The sequence below is a fragment of the Aythya ferina genome, assembly GCF_964211825.1.
Source record: "Aythya ferina genome assembly, chromosome: 2".
Classification (NCBI taxonomy): Eukaryota; Metazoa; Chordata; class Aves; order Anseriformes; family Anatidae; genus Aythya; species Aythya ferina.
The window spans coordinates 91,720,953-91,741,482 of record NC_140297.1 but is presented as its reverse complement, the minus strand read 5'-3'; the positions used below and the strand labels follow the sequence as shown (position 1 = coordinate 91,741,482).

Below are 20,530 nucleotides of genomic sequence, written 5' to 3'. Positions count from 1 at the left end.
ACATATTAATGTATAATCAGCCAATAGATGCAACAAGACATTTTTTTTTTTTTCACATTTCATTTGCTTGAAAAGTGACCATTAGACTTCAGCTAGATATGACAGATTACTTTGAGAAAACTTTGGGAATTGGGGTATTTCTTGTCTCAGTTGTGTTCTCTGGCAAACACACAAAAGAAATGTCCCCTCTAGCACCCAGCAGCTCAGCTTGCCTTTTGTATGTGGATATGATTCTCCTTTCTGAGTCTGCAAAACCTCTGAAATCTCCATTAAAATGCACTGTAAACCTCCTCTCTTTGGGAGTACTACGAAGCTATGAAAGGAAGACCATACAACTGAAGCCAGAATAAATAAACCTTAGTCCAAATGAATGTGGATTGGCAAGCTGAAGAATCATTAGTTTTGCCTTAGTGAAAAAGGAGGAAGATGGAAATCCACGGGAGAGAATTAAGTTGGTTCGAGCAATACACCAGCACTGTAACCCTACTCTAGATCTGTGCACAATACACCCGCAGGGAAATAAGGCTCGACAGAATAAAGATTTTATCAGTCTGTGTTGCTGTGACAGTCAGAGTGCTTGCGAGTGAGTGAAACCAGCAGGAATTAATCGTGTCCTTCCAAATGAACATTGTGAAGATCTTTATGCCATACCCATCCATCCTGCATGTCTCCATCATCTATGCCACATATGAAAAATGTGCATTTGTGAAAGGTGTCTGTATTTTGTTTTCAGAACCTGCAGGCAAAGCCAGACTGCGGAGCAGCACATCTCCCATTGCAAGCATAGCAGTGAGAGGAGAAAAAACAGAAACTAGGCTTGGCCCTCGTCACCTCACCCATACCAAGACAGCTGAAGTCACCTGTCTCCATATCCCTGTCCTATAGGCAGTTCTTAGTCCTCGTATGGGAAGCAGAGGCAAGGAGGAAGAAGTGGTTCTAATCAGAGCTTCAGGAATCTGTATTTATTTTATTTTATTTTATTTTATTTTATTTTATTTTATTTTATTTTATTTTATTTTATTTACTTAGCGTTTAACTGAAAGAACTGAGTTGAAGTGGGCCTGCAGCAGTGCTGGATAAGGACATGAATGGCTCTGAACGTGAATCCTCTGGTAAAGCAACACTATCTGAAGCACAGTCTCGAGAACAAATCCTGCAGTAGGTGAGATAACCGCACAGAGCTTTGTGCTCCATGGCCCATCACAGGGCACCGGGGCTCCTCTGCACCTGAGCAGCAGCTGAGGGCTGGGCAGAAAGACTGTGCTCCCACATGGACACGACTCCAGCAGAGAAACCTCTCAGGCTTTCCTACTCTCCACGTGAGCATTGGCACTTTGGGTTGTGTCAGGCCGATGAGCAAGCAGGTGTGTAAATTTCAAATCTTCCTCTCTTACACAAAAATGATGCAACCTTGAATTAGAAAATCTTGAGGTTCTCCCTAACCAAGATTCTGTTTCCCCCAGGAGAAAGGTGGAAGTTTCTTTTTCCCATTACTTCAAGCTTCCACTTCCAGCCTTGAATGTATCTGAAATTCAGGACTAAGAGTTGTTCCAAGTCCAGGAGAAGCTGTTTCCTGGTCTAGCCTTCTGGCTAGCAGAGTGGCTTGTTTGCTTGTTTATTCAAATTGGGAGCAAATTTGCAGGGAAGATTTGGATTTAATAACAAGTTTTTGATAAATGGAACTTCTACTGTGTTTCTGTAGGAGTGTAAGTTGCATTCAGTCTCATAAGGTCCTGAGATTATCTGCTCTGGCTTTCTTTGTCTCAGGTTCAGATTGCTGAAAGGTGCAAGGAATTAGTCATTCCTTCTGTAAGCAAATATTGAAGGGTCTTTATTTACCAGCCTCTAACAACAAATCCTGCCTTTGAATCGCTCTGGGATCTAATCTTGCATGCAGCTCAACAGATGACCAGAAACAATCCTTGTATGTGTGCAAAGCAGTGGTTAAGGAGGAGCTATATTATAAAAGCATTTGGGTCTCCCGGGAAGCAGAAGAATCCCAACATGGGTTTCCTAATGATGTTTCTTTGTTTGACTCACATTGACTTTAGTGAGATTCTGCTTGTTATATTTTACAGTCTACAGTAATATTCTACAGTTGCCTGTCTTAGAAATATTGGTGGTATAGTATTTCTCATAGGATTTTAAATACATTATTTAAAAAAAAAAAAAAAACAGATTTTTTGTTGCTCTTAATCGAGTCCAGTCGAGACTCTGAAATCCCCAAATGTTTCACATTCTGTGATTTTCTTATAATGATTTTTTTAAATACCAGCTGTAAGGACCAGAACTGAAGATAAGAAATGTCCTTTCTCTATCTGAGAACTCTTATACCTGTTTGAATTCTTAAAAGCTGTTTTTCCTTAAAAAAAAATGACCTTTTTTTTTCCTGCATGGTGTTAAGTGTGTTGAAGTCTAAAATTAATAGGACAGTAATGGATTTTTTTTCCCTAAAGTGATATTTAACATATGTTTAGCATACACTACATTTTATATGTTACTATTAATACCAAATAGTTTGGGGGGTGTTTTTTAGCAGGTATGAATCATGTCAGCTGTGTTTTATCACCTGTGAAAAGAGTAAGTTGTGTTGGCTTCCCTGAGATTTATGTGGGAGGGGGAAACAAGCGTTCAGTCTTCTTTCCTGTGGGAAGGCGTGCTCCCAAACTTGGACCTAACATGTGTGTAATAGGACATAGAACATGAGAAAACAAACACAAACCAATGGCAACACCAACAAAATCTTATTAGATGCCTAGAAGAGATGTGTACCCATGGATACAGATGCAGGTGGATCTGCACCTTGCTCTTATCACAGTGGTCCAAGGAGCTGCCTTCTACCAGGGCTGGGGTGAGAGTTGATGCGAGCACAGAAAAGCTGTTCACAGCAGATCGTGAGTCCAGCAGGCAAACCGGGAGCACTCCTTGTGGCCAGCCCGCTCCAACAGCCAGCTGTGATGCCAGAAACTACTGTTCCTGGCCAGCACTTTCTTAGCACCAAGGCTCACAGCTGCAGAGCTGAAACACGTGCCTGGGGAAGCTGCTGAGCTGAGGCAGGGCTTGCAAAAGGTGCTGAACTCTTCCCTGCAGGCTTTTACCAGGTCAGCAGTTTCTAGATGTGTATTTTGTTTGAGGCCTAGACCACTTGGCAGCCTTCTTTCTGCTTAATTAGCTTCATGATTTAAAACTATTTGTGGCCTCCTAATGAACTGAGAAAAAAACAGCAGTTGTTAGCAGCTGGCTGGGATTTTAACAGCAGCCATGTGTGTTCAGCAGAACAGCAATAAAGCAGTGAGAAGGAAAGTCTGGCAGTACTGCCAGGGGTCAGGACAAGCAAAGGCTATCCTCAGTCCCATTAATGATCACCATTAGCACAGTACAGGATTTCAGCTAGACATAAACAGCCTTGTTAAGTGACAGTGACAGTGAAGGCTTTGACAGAAAGCCTGGCATTGCACAGAGCCCTGCGTCCTGCGAAGGAGGACGTGACCCACGATGCCGAACTGTGAACCTGAGCAGCTGAGGGAGGCTGCTGTGGGACAGAGGACTTGTAGCAGCTTCCCCACCCTGCCGACAAGAGCCAGAGCTCATCTGCCACCCCTTCAGGCCCTGAGCTGCCCAGCCATACTGCACACCCCTGCGGGGCTTGGCTGGGCAGGGAACATGGCCACTGCCAGGGCCCTGTGCCGAGCCCATGCTTGAAGGCCCAGCCCCCAGAGGTGACCACCAGCGTGATGCCTTCTCGGGCAACACAACCAAACCTCCATCTGGCCTCCCTGAGTGACCTGCAGAAGATGTCCCCCCCCTCTTTAAGAGCGTGTGACCATCCAAGTGATGACCAACCACGACCACTGTCCATTTTTTCCCCTTCTCCTTGTATTTCCCCTCAGTTATTTCTGTGATGCAGATTTCCACAGGAAAAAAAAAATGAAACCCCAGGAGACATAGTCTGCAGCAAATCTCCTCCATCTCTTGTGAAGATTTCTAGCAGTGGTTTGGACGAAAGATGAGGATATATTAAGATGTAGCATGTAACACTTATTGCTCCGTTTCTGCCAGTCTGCAATTTAACAAAACTCAGTACACATCGCAGTCTCAGCATGCATAGCTTTGTGCAGTAGCCTCTCTCATTTCAAAAATATTCCTAAATTTAGAGATAATGGAGAGTAGTTACGGTATTGCTGAACCTGTGCTTCAGTGATAACTGCTATAGCAAAAGATGCAGTATATATGAGAGAAACTATGTTGTCTGGTGAAAATGCTTTTCAGATGCATAAAATATGTGGCTAGCTGATGTACCTCCAGGAGGGCTGGCACCGGGGTTTAGGTCTATTCTCCCAGATCATTTCATCTGTTAAAGAAGCCTGCCCCATCTTTGCTTTGGAGACAGATTTTTTCCCCTGTATCACAAATGTGAATTATTTGGTGATAGTCTGATTACATTTTGGATATACATGATAAAACTGAAAGATTTCCCCTTCAGGAAATCAGTGTCCCCTTTGAGACCAGAGTGAAGTATATCTGAGTCTGTTCTTAGTTTTTTCAATCCATAAGTGATCTTCACATGTCCCCTTAGCCACTATTTGTGGGACATTTTGTTGCCTTTGAACAAAACTCTCTCTGGAGATGTGTATGCCTTTTTTTTTTGTTTGTTTGTTTTGTTTTGTTTTTTTGTTTTTTACTGTCTCAGGTGCTAATTATATTATATGGACCTTCCTCTCAGGATTAACTCTGATGCTTTATTTTATGGCTGGATGGATTTCTCGGGTGTCATTTTAATCAGGTTGATATGCACATAACACTGTGGCCTGTACCATGTTTTTAAGTCAAGTGCTCTGAAGAATATATCTGAAGTCACTAAATAATGCACTGGTGTGGTTCTGCTATGAAAATGGTACCTAATAGAAACAGAAATAGCAAAGAATAACTGCATCACTGTGGGAACTTCAGTGTATCTGTTCTGTGTAGGGTTTCATGGTTCCGGACAGGATTTTTTAGGTCTGTCTCCTCAAGTTATTTTCCAGGATTTGAGTTCAGTAGAATTCTTGGCTAAGCCGAGGGAAATATCTTAAGGAAACAATATGTAGGGTTTTTATCTTGTGAACTACTTCAAGCAAAGACATGTGGAAGCTGAGAATTTTTGTCAGTCCTGTTGACTTCCTGACAGCACGAGTGACGATGCCCTTCTTACCCACATGAATTGAAGGTCCCTCAGATGAGGGAAATGTAGTCTTCTTTGCTGAACTGAGACCAAATGCTTCTTTTTAGCACCTTCTCTTTCCCAAGATGGTTTGCTGTTCCTGGAGAGTGAGAGCCCCTGTGACCTCCAGCATCATCTGCTTCTTTGGTATGGGAGTCACAGAAGATAACAGTATTATAATGTCAAAAATAAGATATTATAGTCTGATTTTTCCTCACCACATACAGAAATGCTCTTGGCTGAACTAGTTGCCTGTTGTTCATTTGTCAGGGGTTCTTGCATTTTAAGAAGCATGAAGGGAAAACTGGCTTGAACCTCCCAACACCATTTGGATGCCCACTTTGTGTTGCTAAATAGCCTTGCTGAAAAAGGCTTGCCACATTTTTCATGCACTCAAGAGTTTTTCTCCTCTTGTGCTGCCACAGTACCTATCTTTTCCCTTTTTTTGTATCTGGTGGTTTGGATATAGAATTCTTTAATGAAGGGAAAACCTCATCACTTGAGGTTCTCTATTTTATTTCTCCACCCTTTATTGCTTGTGTTTGTCTTTTTCCTGCCCCCCTGCCCCATCCTCTTGATGCTATAATATATATCTTTCTGAAGAAGCCATCTCTAGGAGAGACAGCTGCAGTGGAGAGGATCTCTTATGGAAGTGGCTTTTCACAGCCACTTCTATTAACCCAGGGCACAATTTTGGCCAAAAGTGTAGCCCTACTTTTTTTGTTTGTTTGTTTGTTTGTTTTTTTTTACAACTTCCTTCTCTGTTTTCCTTCTAGAAAGATCTCTCACACACTCTCATATATTTCCTTTTAATACAAAGTGCAAGGCTCTTGTGCTTGCTTCATAGTCAGTCTCTGAGGAAGCTGAAAACAGTTTTAAAAGTCCTCCTACTGGTGCTGTTATCAAAAATTAGTTCATCTTCAAACAGTTCTTTGTGTGTGTTTGTATCAGTCCTTACAAATCCAAAGAGTCTGTTTTTAAGTCCCCACCTTCCCCGCTTTTACAGCATTTCAGCTCTGTTGAGACTTTGAATCACTCTATTTCTCTTAGTTCATTTTAGTTCAACTATTTTGTGGCACTTTATAATTTCTCAAAGTCTAAGAGAGGCCTGCTTCATCTCTGCACAATACAGCAGCTAACTCCAACTGGCATTTATGTCAGCCTTCAGAAATACAGATCCTGAGAAATGTTACTTTTTTTCTCTTTTATTTTTTACTTGCCTGCCAGTGAATTCACCCTAACAAGTCTTCTTTCCTGAAAATCAAAGATATGAATGGGATTTTAAAAGACAGTTAATATCTGTCCTGAGGGTGTCTTTCATCTACTGCTGATAGACATTCATAGCTATTAAGGCAGGGGGACCATTACAGCTCTGGAATTTGACTTAATAATTGCTCTATCAATCTCAATAACTTGTGGTGGGATGCAGATATATTATTGTGAGCCAGCTTAAATCTTTTTTGAAAGCAGTAGGTGAACTACTGTCCTTCTTTTTTTGTTACTCGTGGTTATAACAAACAATGAATCTTCTTTATTGAACAAAACTGTTGAAACTATAACAGCTTCCAAACAAAACAAGCGTATGCCATTGCTTGCGCAAATGCATGTGTGCTTATATTTGTGTGTCTCCCCATGAAAAAGAAGCAATTATAACTCCAGACCACTGGACAGAAAAGAAGCAAGAAGTCAAGCAAAGCAAGCATTAAGTGAAAACCCTGAGGGATGGATGGGAGCATACAAAGAGAGGTTTTTGAGTTCATTGTTATCGAGATGGAAGTTGAGCCCTGTGAGTGAATAAGCTATCTCCTACTGTGTTCAAGGGAATAGGTTTTTGTGTACGCTCATTGTAAATAGCAATACCGTGGAAGAGATGTGCATCCTCTGTCTCAACTTCTTTTTCTGAACAAAATAACACTTTGACCCTGAGTTTTTTGCTAACTTTTTTTTTGGGTCAAAAAGGGGTAGCAATATTTCTACTTAAACAATCTGGTTGTGATCCTGAACATACTTAGAGCTGGAAAATCTGACACCTTGTGATAAACTGCTCAAATTGTTACATATCCTCACTGTTTAAAAATATGTCTTGTAGTTTTAGAATTTAGGAGGAGGACTTGGGAATGGCCTGAGGGAAGGAGCTGATGAGAAGTCTGTAGCTAACTGTATTTTGAAACAAATGAAACTTTGGAGGGCTGTTGCTGGTACTGTTTACCTTTTATGCATACATTTGTTTTTTTCTGCAAGCTGTATATATTTTTTCCTCATTGAAAAATCTCAGATTTTCATTTAACACGCTGCCTCTCACCCAACTTCCCCAGAAAATCAACTATTAACACTTTCTCTTTCATCTTTATTTGTAGCCAGAAAGGTTTGGATTTAGCTTTTGACAATAGTTCAAGAAATTTTGAAGACGACAGACACTTTCTGTAAAAGCAGTTATTTCTGTAAACAGGTTTATTTGAGTCCAAGACGTGCTGAGTAATATCAGAATTCATTTTCCTCACTGCCAAAATCCAATGTCTTGAGGTATCACTAAGCAAACCTCTTATTGCAATTTTATTTCCAAGCTATTTGATTTCTTAACTCACTCCAAACACTTTACATTGGGGAAAGAACAAGTTGGAAAGGTATACTCACAGCAAGAAGAACAAAATAAACAGAGAAAAGAAAAAAGGAAAAGAGGCTTTCAGTAAAATAGTAGAAACATGGTGGATCTGTTCATCTGCAGAATGATTGATTGATTTTGGTTTGTGGTAGGTGAAATACTATTCCTTTTTTGGGACAAGCGGTTTCTCTCTTTTGTATTTAAAATTCTTTTCTCACCACACCTTTTATGTCTCGTTTGATTACTTATTTTCATTCTCTGTCTGTTCTTCTTTCTTGGGAAGTAATTTTAGATGTGTTTCTTTATTGCAGGCTTGCCAGACTCCTAGTCCTTTGGAAAGTTCTTCAAAGTCAAATATGTGTTTACAGTGAGTAATATAATACTGGTTGGGCATTTTATTTTCATCTTTTCTTTTAGCTTCCAAATCTCAGGTGCAGTTTGTCCCCATGCTTTCCAAACTGACAGTTCATTTGTGGTTGTAAATCAGTGTGTAGTGGTTGTTTTGTGCAGTCAATTAATCTATTCATTCTCCACAGATTTAAAATTGGAAGTAGTTGTCCCCCCATTTTCATTTGACTAATGGAGTCTGTCATGGCCAGTGAGTAGCTAAGTAGTTGAAATGGTCCCTAAAATCTTTAACTTACATCACCTCTTTATAAGGAAAGGACATACTAAGGACTTAATGTGAGGTGGAAGGAGTATCACACATTTTCTAGGCCATGCTCACTGTCAGTACCAGGAGTTTCTTCCATTTGTTCCGTTTCCCCCTCTCAGCTCCCCATGTGCTTCTTGCTCATCTTTCTCTCTTCGCTGGGCTCCCTGCCATCCTCAGCCTGTGCCAGAAGCTCTGTGTTATCATGTCATCATGTTTGCTAATCTTTTCTTCTCAGCCATATGGAAGATAGGCTTTTTGCTGAGTGTCTAAACAAAAAACTCCCCTCCTCCTGCTGTCCCATCAGTGACATCTGAAGTGAATCTTTTGCTGGCCTGCCTTGGGTCTGATCCTCCAGGTTTTTGCTTTAGTAAAATCAAAATAAAACCAAAAAAAGCAGAGGAGAGCAAACTTTCTCTAAGGGGTGGTATGATAGGAGATTATTTGCCCCTTGCCTTTGAGATCCCAGTTGCTGTGTTGTGCTCAGCTTTGTCCAGCGTGGTGACAAAGATGTAAATACATCAGAGGAGGCACAGAGTACAAAAGTAAGAGTGACAAAGGATTTTAGAGAAAGAGACCTAGGAAGAAAACATGAAGTAATGTGTTTTTTTGTTTGTTTGTTTGTTTGTTTGTTTTTCCTCCCCCTCTAAAATTTCAAGTGATTAGAGTCACTCTAATGGTACTCAACATAGAAAGGTCTCTTATAAAGAGGTCAGCAGTCACTTGTTCTCCATGTCTGCTGGTTATAGGGAACTCAGAGTGCTGTTTGGGGGAAAAGGCTTAATTTTGTTTCTCTGTAATAGTAGACATCATCATAGGTCTTGAGCTCAGCCAAGGAGGAACACTGCAACGAATTCTGGCCCAGACTCTGATGGATGAATTGCTACCTTGGTCCCAGAGCCAGCCAGCAGGACAGAGGGATGGTGGTGGCATTCAGGCTCTCTGCTCCTGAGGCTCTACTAGTGATATCCCAATAACCTGACTTTAGAAAGCCTTGTGAAGCCACTAGCATCTGATTCAGTAAGCTTGGTCCATAAGAAAAAAAGCCTGTTTCTGACCAGAGTTCATTAATTTTCTTTTCTCTTCTTTTCCAGTCTCTGCTTGCAGGATGCTCTTTAGAAAGATTTTCACTGGGAAAGGTTCTAAATCAAGTACTGCTTTTGTAATACGCAGTGAGTGCTCGGGATTTATACCTGACTGGAGTGATAAACGTTTGCTCTCCAGTTATCAGACATTTGCCCTGTAACACTGCTTTCCTTAAGAACAGTGCTATTCAGATCCTGTTCTGAGGTGCTAATGCTTTGTCTCTTTCTCATAGAAGGGGAGCAGTAGAGATAAAAAGGAAATAGACCGAGGTGGGGGGACATGGTGGAAGTATCTGTAGGAAGGGGAAGGTGGCAGAGATGCTTTTGAAGGATCATAAATAAGAGAAGAGCAAGAGAGAAAGAGCTAAGGAGGAAAAAAGTAAGAAACTGACTGCAGTTAGCAATTATGTACAAGGAATACTCCTAAATAAATATAAATATTAATATGTTGTTTAAATGCTGTGTTTCTGGTTTGCCTATCCTGATAATTTCTGAGTGTTAAGCTCAGCTCTCAGGAGTCCTTTTCAGGAGGAAAAAAAAAAAAAAAAAAAAAAAAGGAAAAGGAAAATGATGTGATCCACAATTAAGTCATGCTTTTAGAAGGAAAAAAAGTCATCAGCATTTGTAACCTCCTTTACAAATGTAGATACTCAGATAAGGAAGCACAGTCTTCATTCATATCTGTAGATGCCTTGGTCTCCTCATGCTACTTGTGTAATAAAGTGGACCTCCAGCCAAATACTACCTGTGTTAGTAGCCTTCTTTCCTGGGTTTCTAAGCCCTGGCATTTTTCCAGTTCAGTTCTCCCATTCTTTAAAGTTATCTCGATTGTTAAATATGCAGAGAAAACATCTTGTTCATACCAAACAGCAAGCTGTTTTCAGCAATGGCTGTTTAACTGCTTAAAAAGCAACCGCCCAAGTTTCGCCATCACTTTTGTGTTTTTTTTTTTTTTTTTTAAAAAAAAAAAAAAAAAAAAAAAAGAAGTTTGTTTTATAAGAAGGTCTGTGTGGTTATTATTTTTGGAACAATGTGGACCATGATGATTTGGATGCTTGTCTCTTTACTGATTCTTGGAGCTGTTATAAAGTATGTAAAACCCACATTAAAAAACTTGAGCTAATGAAATGGTGAAAAAGCAAGACTGCGAGGGTAAAAAGCTGAGCAGGTGAGCTGAGGGGCCAAGAAGCTGGCTGGTTTGGCAAAGCAGTTTGATGGCTGGAAATTTTATGACAAATTAGGAGAAGATCTGGCATCTGGATGTGCTGTCTGTATGGAATATCTTTGTCTCCTGTTCTCCCACCCTGCAGATGAGTAATCTCCAGTGATGTCAGTGGGCGTTATCCCCATGTCCGGAGGGTAATAGATTGGGCCCCTGTAATGTAAGTAATGCCTCATTTTCTCTTGAGCTGGAAAGTCATCTGAATATGCCTTAAATGTTTCACAAGGGAGCTGAGAGGGAGGAAGAGAGGTTTAATATTCCTTTTTAGTTGCATCACTTGCATGTTTCTCAGTTGAACTGTGGAGTCCAAACCCAGATTTTGGAATTGTTTAAATGACAACAAAGTTATTGCTTAACTTCTCAAATATTTTGGCTGCTCACATAATCAGTCAAGCTGCCGTACTCCCCCCAACAAACGTACTCATGGGAGAGCAAATGGCAAAGAACATGAACAGCCCGAAGTAGAGTGTTAGTGCTTTTGGCAGGGAGGTGCCAGCTGTCATTGGAAACAAGTTCTGAATTTGCTGTGAGGATTTTTTTAAGGAAAGTGAGTCTTCAGAAAAGTTATAAAAGGGAATGAAGCCCAGGGCAGCAATTCAGCAATGTTTACTAATGTTATTTATGCTTTTATATTATTGAAAAAATGCTAGTTGAAAAAAAATACTTCTGACAAAGCAGTTCCTTATTCTATATAAAGACACACACACACAACTTTGGAGAAAGAAAAGTTGTCCCAATTCTTGAGGTTCATGGGCCTTGAGTGAATTTAATTAAAAAGAAGGGAGAAAAAAAAAAAAAAAAAAAAAAAAGAAAAAAAAAGCTTGTGCTCAGAGAACATGAAAGCCTAAACACGTGAAACTTTTATGAGTTATGAACATGGGAGCTGTGCTGTAGGAAACTTGCAAAGAAGTTCTGTAGCTTTCTAGTGGAAATCCAGCACAGAGCTATTTCAGATGTTTAAAGGCCTGTTCTTTCTTCAAGTAAATGCTTGTTTTCATTTAAAAAGGAAGAAAGGGAGGGCTGGGGAAGACAGAGAGAAATGACTAGAACAAATGTTAACTTTGCAAATCCCAAGGATCCGCAGAAGCAACGCAGATAGGGACTCATTTCAGAGCTGGCTCTTCCAGGAGCTGCAGCTCGGCTGCCTGCTAGACAGAGATGGCTGAATCTCAGCCCTGGCACTTGCTGGCTGACATGCCAGGTGGGAATGAAATCAGGGAGGGCTCAGGGCATCCCATTGCTTTCCTTGTTTCATTGAGTGACCTCATTTCAAAGCAGCAGGCCCCACGTTAGACTGCATTTTGTCCTAATTGTCCTACAGTTTTGGCTTGAGCTTACCAGAGTTGGCTCTAGGTATGAGTATTTCCCTTTGACTGAATAAAGCAGATCCGTAGCCCGTCCATACTGAAGCCTAATAAAATACGTCCTTTATTCACAGCTGCTTTTGCAGCACTGCTGCAGCAGTTCAGATTTGATTTTGGGGTAGGGATGATTTGCATGCAAAGAACAAGTACTTCAAAGTATATGAAGATAAGGGGCTTATGTAAAACCTAAACAGTCCACAGTCTGCAGGATAACTGCAGTAGCTTTTTCATCCCAGTCAGGAACCTCAGAGAAGTACTAGAATGAGAGAGCCCTCCAACTGGAACAGCACAAAACAAGTCTTTAATGAAAGCAATTGGAATAGCACTAAATAAAGTGTTTTAATGGAGCTCCAAAGAGATGTGTAAAAGCTGCTAGTAAAGTCAATTGAAGGCCTGTCACAGTGCCTCCGAATTCCCTTCACAGCCTTCCTGCTGGCAGCAGTTCAGGTCTCTTTACAGTACATTAGAGGTAAGCGTAACAGTATTATACCAGGCCCTTTGAAAAACTAATAAAAATTTTCTTCCTGTGAGAGAAGCCCACTGCTGCTAGGAGAGGAACTGTGTGCCCTTCAGTCTGAGGATCATTTGTTTCTTCAGCTGGAATGGAAAACAGTCTTTAATAATTCGCAGCGCCATTGTTAGTAGTCGTATTCCCTGTACTTGTCTCCTAGTAGCAAGGGACATCTGTTGAAATCTGCTCCAAACCAGGCCTAAAGGATACATTTCCATGCCCAAAAAGTCTCTTTTCAAAATGCCTGCACCGGGTAGATTAAACTGTAGCTTACGCCTTGTAATGCCACCTTGCTGGGGGACCGTGCTTAGAAGTGCTCCTGCAGAAAGCCTATTTTGCTCAGGCAGCTGTCTCCATCTCGGTGAGGATACGCCGAGTGTAAGTGTGTGAGGTGAAGCTCTGGTTGTAAGGCACCGAGCCTGTGTCAGAGGAGGAATTGTGTGGAAATCCAGCATGAGGAAACACGGGGAGTGCTGCCTTGGCCCTCTGGCAATGGCTCACCTGGGAGAGCGCGGTGCTGCGCCTCTTTGGAAGCCCCGTGGTGGTCTTGGCACCCGTGTACCATAATTTCTCTTAATGGGTGAACACCCTAAAAGCAAAGAGTAAGTTGCCTCCACTGAGGAAACTGTTGACCTCCCCTGCAATGAACTGTGGGCCTGGGCCCACGGGAACCTTACCAAGGAGGTTCTGCCAAGGCCTACAAAATGGTGGGGCAGCATCAAGTGTTACTTCTCCTGGGCATCCCACAGCCAGCTTCTGTAGCTTCTGCAGACCCCACAACAGGCCTGAATGCAGAAGCTATTAACAGTGCACCTGTGTGCTGAGATCGTGCAAGTACTGCTACACTATATGTAGAATATGAGAAGATTCGTGGTGTGATCAAAAGAGAAATTTGGAACTGACAGAATTGACGCAGAGGACAAAAAATTGAATGCTCAGAATAAGTTAGTTAAAATTTCCTGAAAAAGGATTTTCTTACACATTTTCACTGTTATTTTCAACTGTTTTGCATTAATTTTTTACTCTTACTATTCTGACTTGTATTTTATAATGCAATGCATTTTTACCTGTCCTAAAACTTTGATAATTTCAAAAAAATAAGAAGTCATTACTATTTTATGCTAAACGTTCTCATATTTATCAGAGCATCATTTTTTTTATTATTATTATTATTTTTAATAAGGAATTCATTCAAATGTGAAGATTTCAGGTAACCCTCTTGACAGTCATTTGGAAAAGGTATTTCACCAAAAAGTGAAAAAGCCATGTAAGAATTATCCTGGACATCTCAAACAAAGTAAAAAACAAAACAAAACAAAACAAAAAAAACCCTCAGCTGTCATTATTGCATTTTGTATGTGCCATGTATTTTAGAAAGAAGTTATTTAAGATAGGCTCGGAGGATTTTTGAAGAGTCATTTTTAAATCCTTTCCTATAAATCTGGGTTCTGCTTAAGACTCTAAGCATAGCTGCACAGCCTTTATGGGAAGGCTATTAAGCAAGATAATTTTAAGCTTCTCAGATTTGTTTTGTTTTTAACAGAAAAGAAATGTGAAGATGCTAGTCATTAGGCCAAGGTAACAGCAGCGAGATTTGGGTATGTTGTGAGATGTGGGACAAGGGAAATGGATGCTGCTCCATAATTATTCTGTCTAATGTCTGACCTGTCTGACGGCAGGGGATTACTGTATGCAATTACAGTTAAAAGGCTTATCTTCTAGTGGGGAAAAAGAGAAAATGTGGTGGCCAAAATGGATGACAGGCGTTGGATTGCCTGCAGCCCTGCGTGACCACAGAGTAGCTTTCTCACAGGCGCTGGATTAGCAGGTTACACTGAGAAGAATGAAATAGTCAGTGTCTACAGTAAATGCACTCATCTCCTGCCTGTTGCTGTTTTAGGCCTGAATTTGTATGCGCACGTAATTCTGTTTAGATCCAGACAGATGGAGAAAACTTTTAGCTGTCATTTTTGTTACATTTTGGACAATCAAAGTGTCTCCCTGTGGCCACTTCTGCTGCACCCAGCCTTGGATATGGATCACTGGTGACACATAAAGATATGCTGTGCAGTTCTGTATCTTTGTTTTTACTATCTGCCATAACCAGCAACAAAGAGATTTGTGCAGATGACTATCAACAGTTGCTGGAAAGAGAAAGGGGGGGAGTAAGTAGCCCCAAAATATTAATAAAAACAAGTACCTTCCCTAGCAGGCTGGCTGGGTTGGAGCTGCTGGCCTCATTTCCTCTTCTCTGGGTCCACAACACATAAGCTGGTTAACGGAGCGCGTGGCATTGTCATGGCCTCCAAAGGCCTCTAAGTTTTATGTTCACGGCAGCTCCTCTTGCTAGAAATAGAGGGCAAGAAAGGGCTAGTAGACATCTGTTGTTTGTGTTTTGTCATGTGTTGGGTGAGAAGGTCGCCCTTCCCTCACTTTTGCAGTATGTATAGTCATCCACTTGATCGTGTTGTGATGTACCACAAAGGAGAAGAGAGGTGTGAGTTATCTGCACATTCGGAGGATGGAAGATGAAAGTGGGGGAATAGTTTTAAGGATCTAAATGTATGTACTGGCTGTTGCTGCCTACTGCTTTTGGGTTGCTTATGCTGGCATATCTGGATATATATTTCACTATGATCTTAAATAGGGCAAGAGGACCTTAAAACCTGTATATGTTGAAGAAAATGTCTTATGGAAATGTTGCAACAGTTCAGAAAATGACGCAGAAGACTTTTTTGTCCGTGTTTATCTCAGCATTCAAAGACACAGCAGGACAGTATTGAGCTAAAAACTGACAAAGGTACTGACAGAGCAGATCTGGGATGGGCTTTGGAGACTGCTCTTTGCCTTTTCACAGCTCAGATGCAGGAGCCGGCCATTCCAGTGCCTGGCATCTGTCAAGGGCATGTATATTGCAGATGGATACAAGCACTCCATTACCACTGTGGTCTGCTAGCGAATGCAAGGTGCCTCTCTACCGTACCACTGAAAAAGCCTCGTGTTCTGCAGCCATTCTTTTGTGAGAATTGCTTTTGAGCTTTCCAAAATAATTGGAAGGGAGGATTACATGTTTCAGATGAACCTGGAATTGTTCCATTTGAACTGTAAATGCAGTGGATATTTAATGGTCCTATGTTGAAAAGAATCTACTACCTTGCAGTTATTGTACAGACAAGCCCCTGCAAGATCAAATTCAAGAGAACTGAAGGAAAGCTTAGATGATTCATAGGCTCAGGTGATTAATAAGGTGAATATTAAAAAAAAAAAAAAAAAAAAAAAAAAAGTTATTTGGAAAACTCATTCCCAAAAGCACTGGTAGACTGCCTGATTCTGGCAAAGTGTGTGAGAGTTGTTATTCCTGTTGTGATTCCGCCTTCCTTATGATTTTTCCAGCCTCCCTTTCCTCATGAAGTCTTGACAGAACAAAAGTTGATGTCCTTTTTGCTTTATATGCTAATTTCCCTCATACCATTACTTTGGTCATCTCAGACTTGAATCATGTCTAAACAAATGCCAGATGTCATGGAAACAAACTCAGTTTGGCCATTAGCCTCTTGTCTTAATGACTTCTCATCAGAAGGAATTGAAAACTTTGGCCATCCCAAAAAGAGGACAAGACAAGTATTAAAAGTACTTTTAAATGTGATTTTGCTGACAATAAAGAATGAAGGAAAAGGGTCTTTCATCACCTCAACTGAGGCTATATTGGAAATGTCAGTCAAATCCTCCTTGCTGTTTTCAAAAACATTTTCTCCCTAAGAAAAAGTTTGTTTCTTCCTCCAGAAATGCTCTATGCTTTTTTCTTGTCTTCTTTTTTTTAAAAAAAAAAAAAAAAACTTTTTTTCCCCCCCCTTTATCCTGGGCCATTAGATATGCACGAGCAGCCACATCAATTCTCCTGAAATCCCACTGAGTCCCTGTTCATGGCTGAGTACAACTGCTCGGTTTGGCCCTGAAGCAGTACTGAATTAAACACATAGAGTTTCAAAACTTAGTTACTAGTGTGGTGTACGAAAATAATCTGTATGTAGTAAGCATAGTTGTGAAGCTGTTAGTGCCTGAAGGTTAATAACACAATCATTAAAGATAAGATTCATGGATTCACAGGGAGGAAAAGTTATGTAGGCAACCTGAGATTTACAGTCCATAAAAAGACTACAGACAGAGAACAGAAGTTTGCACTGTAGTGTGCATACAGTTTCTTAGAGCACTTGACAAGATTTTGGCAAATTGGTTACGCCAGTGGACAAAGACTAGTGCCCTTTTGGATTATGAGTTAAATCATGAATCCATCTTTCAGAGACCAAGGCTCTGTTCTTTTTCGCTCTAATAACTTGCTGCCTCCATTCTTAGTCTTCAGCTAACTTTTCACCTTTTTGCGTATATTTCATCTGTGAACGCATTGCAGAGGCTCTGTGTTTTAACCCCTGTCCTTGTTCTTTGTGCAAGAACAGGAATTTAATCATCTCCTCTCTTAAGAGAAATGGTATTTCAAGGTAGAAACATGTTCTGGTTTTGCAGGAGTCAAACCTTGCAAAAGATAGACTCTCTCCATCCGCTTCTGAAGGGTTTTTCTATCTGAAAGCAGATTTAAAACAAACAAAAAATGATATACTGGTTTCCCTTTGGAGGAGGAAAAAGAAAAAAAAAAAGTAAAACATGCCTTTGTGTACCTCAAATCAGTAGTGCAGTGGAGTAAGTCGTCCTCCAAACATCTTAAGGTCAAATAAGGAGAGAAAACACCAATACAGGGCACACTGTCACAACTGCTACAAAGTTTGTTCTACTCAGCTTGTCTTCTGAGGTGCCTGCTGTATGTGTTGACTTAGTCGCCATATGTGTGTGCACACTTTGTGGGTCTGAGAAATAAGCCTTGGATTTGTAATTGCTTTCTCCTGTTTGAAGCTGGATTAATTGGCATCACTGCAAGTGTGACTTCAGTTATCAGACAGCAAAATCCAACTTTTCGGATGAAGCTGTGAGGCTTCAGCATCTCCCAGGCTTTTATTTCATTCTATTAGGAAACCATAGATTTTGAGGCCACTCTTCTAAGTAGCTCTCCCACATCCCAAAGCACTGCCTGATCTGGTCTACAGCATGTGGCCCCTATAGCCATCTTGTATTTTCATCACTGATCCATGACTTCTAAATACTGACTGGCAACTCATAAGAGAGGATGGTAGGGACCATTTCTTCTGGCTCTTGGCAGTAACCCTGGATGCAAGGGGGATATAAAAGCCTATGTACTTTTTTACCTGATATGGATCTTCTAGAAATACTTACATTTCTAGAGAAGTTTCTCTCAGGGATTGAAATCTCTGATTTTGATAATTCAGCATTTTCCTCAGTCATGTTTTATTAAAGTGGCTATTGTTTCACACTGTTATAACAGAAACACAGCTGAGAAATTCTGCCACATGATATGCAATTAAAATCATTGGTCTGGCCTTCTCTCAAGAACATAAAAAGGATAAGCATAGGAAATGATAAGTTTATATGCTAAAAAATAAATTCAATATAAAGCACAAGGGCAACATATGAAATGGTCCTGCTTTATTGAAATGAGTGCTGGTTAAAAATTCTGTGTGACACGAATGCTATGCGAGGAATTAATATTTGGAACCTACATCGCACTTTTCACTCATATCTTATTTCATACATTTCAACAAATACTGCTTCTACATACAGATGGGGAACAGAGAAGCAGAACTGAGCATTATAACACTTCATTTAAAGTAAGTTCTGAAGTGAGATACTTTCTTAATAAATAGCCTGAGTGCTTTCAGCTTCCACTATGCTTAAGTACACAAGCACTCTGCCACTTCACTTTGTCTGGTTTTAGATTGTTTTGATGTATACCTTAGCACTTACATAACTCACTCTTTTAGAGTCCCGTCTCATTGCTGTTTGGACTGGGAGCACCTCTTGGTTGTTTTCCTGTACTAAACCTACTCTAGTGGAAATAATGGGATGTGGGAAAACAAGAAGCGATCAGTATAAGCATCCCCTGGTCTCTGTATAATGTACTTGGAGAGGGAAGAGGAAAATACATGCCTGGGAAGGTACAGAATGAAGAGCTAAGCAAGACTAGAAAGCTGGCAAATGTTAAAAAACAAAACAACAACCAAAAACCACCAATTTCAAAATGCATTAAAAATAAATACTCTTTGATGTAGCATGTAATCAACTCATGGGATTTTCTGTCACAGGATGTTACTGAGGCAAATAGTTAGCAAGATTCAAAAAAAAAGAAAAATGAAAAAAAAAAAAAGGATTAGGCATTTGTATAAGCAGTCGTAGCACTTGAAGCTTTATTAGTTAGACCAAAGAATTATAAGGGTTGTGGCAAGTCTTTCTCTTCGGGGCATAAGCTGAGAAGAAAGGATTTTCTGCTTCATTGTGTAGCATAGATTATAGCAAGCCAGAGGCACAGGAATTTGATCTAGTCCAAAGACCCAGTCCTCCGACGCACCGGCAGAGATTGATGTCACAGGCCAGACCGTGAATTGGTTGAGTTAGTTGCTTGCCTGAGTATGTCATTCCCCGTTTTCCCCTTACAAGTGGTTTTGTGACAGCGCGTTACAGGATGGATGGAAAGTGTAGGGTCTGATGGTGGAACACCCAGAATTTCAGAGATTTTATGTCATTCCGTGTTTTTAAATTGATTGTGGTGTTTACTGGATGGCTTTTTGTTGATTGTTGGTGGCAATCTCAATAGCTAGTAGGCAACTGTTACTGAGTAAGTGAGCTGGGTGAAGATGATCTGCCGTGAGCATGATATGAACCTAAATTCTGTCTGGTCCTGCTTTGATGTCACTTTCAAGATTGCATAAGCTTCCAAAGTCCTGATCAGATTCTAGCTGTGGTAAATTCATTCTACTTTTCCTCGACATTACAGTTTCACTTTGTGAGGGGAGTCTGCATGTGTAAATATCATCCAGAGCTTTGAGGTGGAAATGCCTGTACCTTCTTGTTAAGGTAAGCTCAACAAAGACAATTAAAAAAAAAAAAAAAAAAAAAGAGAAACCAGATTTAATTAGAAAATGCATTTTAGGAAGAACTTAAAACTTTTTAGGACATAACTAAGAGTAACTAAGTCAACATCAAAATGAGAAAGAAGATTTCTAAATAACCTTTTCCACCTGCCCACGGTGGTCTTGCAATCAGGTCTTGGCTTCCAGTTGATTTCAGTCAATTCAGTGACTTTTTAGAGGTGCTTCAAATTATGCCACGTCCCTTCTTACCCATAGGAAGTTCTTTCCCCTTCTTCTGCTTCCTGTTTTTCCCAGCAGTCTTCTTTGTAACTACAGGGTCAAATTTTGCTGCTGCAGCTCTGTCTTCCCAAGTCACCCTGAAGTCTGCAGTTTTCTCTATTTTTTGTCTGCTTCCCAAGGGAAGGAGCCATCTTACCTTCCTTTCAGGGCAGTCTACTGCTTCTAAGCGTACACGATGCTCAAACAGAGGGAAAAACCTTCTTGCCTTTCCTCCAAATCATATCACAGCATTAGTGATTTCCAAGGGCACGTATCAGTTCTAGGCAGTGAAATACAGAAAAGAGATGACTGACCTGCATGAGTTAGCCCAAGCTTGGGAGCCTAGACAGAATAGCTGCATCAGATGGTGGCATAAAAGCACATGCCTTTGTCTTGCTTAAAAAGCCTAGCTTGTTATCTTGAGTACAGTGCTGTCTTTATAAAGCATCCTAGGTAAGCCAGTATCTCCACATTGCACTCACTGCATAGCCGATCTGTCTCAGAGCAAGGAGGTATCTCTGTACCCCTGCCTACTTTGGGACAGATAGAAGGATAGCTGTGTTTAAGTCCAGGTAGCATTTTCAGATGTGCTGAAAACAGTGTTGTCCATAGCTTGTATTTATAGCACTTAAAAGGAAGAC

General features: G+C 40.6%; 1 protein-coding gene across 1 annotated transcript in view; it reads left to right on the top strand.

Annotated features, from left to right (window-relative positions):
- The window catches only part of LOC311432288 (uncharacterized protein), a 235,122-nt gene that overhangs the window by 142,351 nt on the left and 72,241 nt on the right, over positions 1-20,530 (top strand). Inside the window, exon 4 of the mRNA XM_084510550.1 lies at positions 8,114-8,169. The gene's annotated coding sequence lies outside the window, so the exon portion shown is untranslated. The remainder of the gene's footprint in view (positions 1-8,113; positions 8,170-20,530) is intronic.